This window comes from Atractosteus spatula, chromosome 8 (genome assembly GCF_055471065.1).
Source record: "Atractosteus spatula isolate fAtrSpa1 chromosome 8, fAtrSpa1.hap1, whole genome shotgun sequence".
Lineage (NCBI taxonomy): Eukaryota > Metazoa > Chordata > Actinopteri > Semionotiformes > Lepisosteidae > Atractosteus > Atractosteus spatula.
The window spans coordinates 29,355,357-29,360,734 of NC_142713.1; positions in this window are offsets into that span (position 1 = coordinate 29,355,357).

The window sequence follows — 5,378 nt, forward strand, 5'->3', positions numbered from 1 at the left end:
TGTAAGTATGTGGATTTGTTTTTACAGATAACTTAGCTTTAGGGTTGCAGCAGTGCTCTTTGATGCTTAGACATGAAGCTGCATAGGAATACATTTGGATTGCATTTCAATGGATTGTATAGCCCTGCAAATAGCAAGTCTGCTTGAAAATTAACCCATATCTTCACAAGCTCACAGCTCTGGAAGACATTGAAAACTGTTCATGTCCGATTAGATGTAGTGTGGTGTGTGCAGTCACCAGGTTCTGTAGTGATCTGCTTCCCAGTCCCGAACCACATAGTGCCTCCTCAGACCATGGTAAATTCTGCTATGGAGAAAGACCAGACTGTTGCTAAGGACAATTCTCGGTGTCAAAGGAATTACTGTATGTCACCAGAACAGGCTCAAGGACAGCATGAGCCCTAGTTGACAGAAAGGACAGAATGAGCCCTAGTATCTAGAGTTATTACAGTTTCAGCACTATCTTTAAAATACACCAGTGTTTTTAATGTGTTGCTTAACGATTTCGTGACCATGACATTAACAAGACCTCCTTCTTGAAGAAAGCTGTTTTATAAAAGTCATTTTTATCCTCCCTCATAATTATGATCAAATGTTCAGCCCTAGCAGGCAGGAAACCAACACATATGCTATTCACAGTACATTATAAAGTCATTGACATGCCAGCATGGTATGTCAACACATTAAGGCGCTGTGCCAAAATGAACCTACTCCAATCCAGCACAGAGAGTGCGTATGAATTATCACAGCAAGGTTCACTCAATTAAGATACTGTGGCATAAGAAGTACAATCATACTATTTCATTTCAATTAGTTTTGTCACTCTGGGTTACAAACACCTAAATCTGTCTGAAAAGACCCTTTCCAAATAGTGATTTTTTAGTTTAATGTTCCATTACTACAAAAGTAAAAATGCAAGAACTAGGATTTTTAAAGCATTTAAATTGGATTCTTCATAAATCAAATTCCAGTTTACCTATGCCTAGATATTTACTAACAAGATTTTATAAAAAGATTAATAAAAAGTCTGATGGGTCATGAACATGATGTATAAGGACATGTTTTATAACCTCAAACAGCACTAAAATAAATCTGACCTTTCTGACCTTCAAATGGGTCCCATGTTTTTTGCATCTCACTTATAATAATTGAAATTGTTTACAAGAAAACATGTAAGCATGTACATGTAAACAAGACTAAATTATTCTGTTATTCCTGTTGTTATTGCTATATTTCCTTTTTGTAGTGGTGTTATTACATGATTTTTCATACCAACGATACCAACACAATACATAACTGTTGAACAGAGAAAGCTACTAGGAGACCAGATTCAAATACTCAAAGTCCTAAAAAGATATTAACAGACTTATATCTTTATGCCTTATAATAGCAGCTATATCACCCTGGAACTCATAAATAGCAACCCACTGAAGCTAAGCAACTGTGAGCCTGGCCAGTACCTGGATGGGAGACCTGCTGGGAAAGGTATTAGAGGGGCCAGTAGGGGTGCTCACCCTGCAGCCTGTGCAGGTCCTTATGCCCCACTATAGTGAATGGAACACTATATAGTAAAAACGTTGCAATAGAGTCAGGAAGTACAACTGAGGTCCTGACTCTCTGTGGTCATTAAAAATCCCAGGGTGTTTCTCAAACAGAGTATGGGTGTTACACTGGTATCCCTGCCAAATTTCTCCCCAGCCTTTATGCCAGTCATTGCCTCCTAATAATCCCCATCTTTAAATTGGCTTCATTAATCTGTCCTCCCCTCCACTGGTAGCTGATGTGTGGTAAGTTTACTGGTGACTAATTCAGGTGGGGCTGCACATTGGTGGTGGTGGAGGGGAGTCCCCATTACCTGTAAAGCACTTTGAATGGAGAGTCCAGACAAATCGCTATATAAATGTTAGGAACTCTTCTTATTCAACCCACCGGACTTGTGAAGAATCACAGTGAAATCCAAACCAGAGAGCACAATTGCTTTCAACGTGGTGGCAGAGGGGATGAATAAAACTGCTCTTGAATGAAACGGAACACCCCAGGGTTCTGGAAGTGTAGAACAATCTACTCCACCCTGGTGTTACAGCGGATGCCACGACTTCTTTTAAGAGATGGTTGGATGAGATTCTCTAAAAACCAAATGAACTAGATGACCAACACGGCCACTTCTTGTTTCTGACCTTTCTAATGCGAGTCTGGAGTGAAGGATGTTAGAATCACTCGTCTTCACTCTAATTCATCTCTCATTATCTTACTAATATTGAGGTACGGATAACCGCCTCTACCAGTTTCCACCTGGCTACAGCAAAACAGCCAGCCTCATTCAAAGAGAAAGAATTCCAAACAGTCCCCAGGAGTTTTTGGAGATTCCCCTTCAAATAAAATACATCCAGAAGCCTGCTTTGTCAGCTGAAAAATGTGAATGTGTGTATTTTTGTGGGGCTGGAGAAGCCAAGAACTGAACACGTCTTTTTTTTTTCTTTTGGTCCTTCAAATGGCTTAGTGGGTGGTCGTCTAAAGGGATGTGAAGGTTGCATCTCACCCAAAAGAGTAATGTAAACCTCTATGGATCATTAGGAAACATTTTCCCCCCTTTTTTTTTGCTATAGCGCAGTCTTTTGTTAAGCTTTAGGAAAAAAGGCACTAGCAAAGATAAAAGGTCACGTCTAAGCAAGCTTTTCATCGCCTTTCACAGTTCCCATGGTCCACTTCACTGAGCTAACAGAGCCCCTCCCCTTGTTTTGTAAAGTCTTGCCTATTCAAGCATTTGGCAGTTTTCATGGGTTCCTCTCTCCTCCTCAGCCTCTTCACCTTTATAGTCATAATAACATGTTTGTGTAGGAAAAAAAAAATACTGTCCACCAATACTTGGTTCAAAATATCTAAAATGTATGGTAGCATGTGCTAAATGAGATTTTCCCCAATCATTTTTGCCCATTTGAAGTTTTAGTGGATGAATAAATCAATGCGAATCAAAAGGCCACAATAAGCTAACTTGTCCTTTTTGGTTATATTACTACAATTATGAATTATTTGTTTGTTGCTCTTCTGTCCTTTTAACAGCTATTTTTGCAACTACACAGACAACCACAACCATTCTTTATTCTTCTGAAAGGAAGATAGGCTTCTGAGATAGCCTTACATTACTCATTCATCTCTGCCAATCAGATGGGGTTGAAACTTTTAGACTAGTAAACAGTTCCAGATAAAACAAATCTTGCTCAAAGTGGATAGGGAGCTAACAAGTAGGCATAGCATCAGTACAATATTTGCCTCTCTACTAAGAGCCAGTGGAGACTTCACTGCTGCCAACCAGAAGCTGGCATTTAAGAACGAGCTGAAATAGTGCACTCTGCACATCGCCATAGGCTAAGCCTGTTTGATTTGGTCAGATTCCAAACTTTGTATTGGTCACTCACAATGTCACAGAAACATGAAACAGACTCCTCTAACCAGCTCTACCCATATGCCTTCAAAGTTAGCTTTAAGACATAAGGAATTACATGGGGCTTAATCACTTTCAGCACAAAGAAAATGCTAAAACCGTACATGAATTGTTGATTCAGATAATCATCGATTCAATCATCTTAAATCAACTTTAAATTCCAGTTAGATAAACAGGGAATAATAACACATGGAGAGCAAAACTCCTTAAACAAATTATTTTGATAGAATCTTGACTTACAGCATATTGAAAATTATACTTGTTTAAGGACACTATTTTCCAGACCTTAAAAGGAGATAATGTTAATAAGAGGGACTAAATCTACAGTAAAAGGAATGCGGCAACCACCAGCAAACACAACCTCAACACTGGCGTCATTTCAATTTATTTTTTACATGTTTTAAGCAGGCATTTCATGCACCATGATCCTAGCTCTTCCACAGCATTCCCCTCTCAGGGAAGACTGCACAGTCTTCTTCCTCCTGAGCTGTTCATCATGTGGGTCTACTGAAAGACTTCTTCTCACTGCTTACCATCAAATCTTAACTATTCACTCAGTCTTCAGTAATCACCAGGTACTAGAGAATTCAATTAGTCTGTTACCCAACTACAATGTTCCCTAAAAATGTCAACTTCACTCTTACTGAGTTTTCATAGACTCTTTTCACGAACTACACTGGCCGCTCAATTTTGGCCAGGGAAGCTTCTTTTCGATTAACACTTGTGACCCTGATACAGGAGCAACAGCACATCTGGTTGATCATTTCCTACTTTTCACACTATCTGTTGACGGTATGTCCCAGGGAGTATTCAGAACTCAACCAGTGCCTTCGAGACTCCTCAATCTCAGCTGTAGGAAGAGATTGCACTACTACCTTGCCAAGCGATGCCCCTCTCCTCCAGGCATTAACACCTCCCATAAGCCAGCATGTATATCACCCTGCAACTCACACCTGTCAGCCCACTGAAGCTCAGCAGCTGTGAGCCTGGCCAGTACCTGGATTGGAGACCCCATGGGAAAGCTAAGGTTGCTGCTGGAAGAGGAGTTAGTAGGAGCAGTAGGGAGTGATCACCCAGCAGTCCGTGTGGGTCCTAATGCCGCAGTATGGCGACACTATACTGTAAAAAAGGTGCTGTCCTTCAGATGAGATGTAAAACTGAGATCCTGACTCTTTGCAGAAACTAAAAATCCCAGGGTATAAAGTATGGGTGTTACCCCGGTGTCCTGGCCAAATTCCCCCCCTCCAGCCTTTACCAATCACAGCCTCCTGATAATCTCCCTCTATGAACCAGCTTCATACCCCCATTCTCCTGCCCACTGATAGCTGATGTGTTGTGAGTGTACAGGCACACTTGGCTACCATTTCACTCTTCCACCTTCTGAAATCTAGACACAGATTGACAGCCTGGCTGTTCTTATAAACCTCTAAATTAGTCCAGATGAGTATTTAATATCACACGGAGCCTATCCTGATAGCTCCTTTCCACCACGTGGAATTTCACTCCCTCTGAGTGCTAATTACTGAATTACTGATTCTGACCAGCAGGGCCTCATTCTGCAGGTTTTTCCAATTAACAGGCAGGTTTCTCACAAAGCCTCCTCTCACTGCCTCCTGACGAATTATAAGCACAACAAACACTATTAGTCAACACACTTATTTATTTTGATATTTATTTATTGTGTTTTAATGTCGTTCTTTACTGTATATTAGAATACAATTCTTATTGTTTGGCTTACCACAAAGCACTAGTATTGATATTACTGTTATAAATAGTATCGTGTATAAATAGAATTCAAATCTCAGTAACCCAACTTTAGATCAACTAGCAGTTTCCTAGCTTAATTCCACAGACTTTTCAAATATAAACATCTTTTTACATGTTAATTAAGTTCATTTTAGAAGTATTGGAATTTGCAAACAAAAGGAAGCAGATC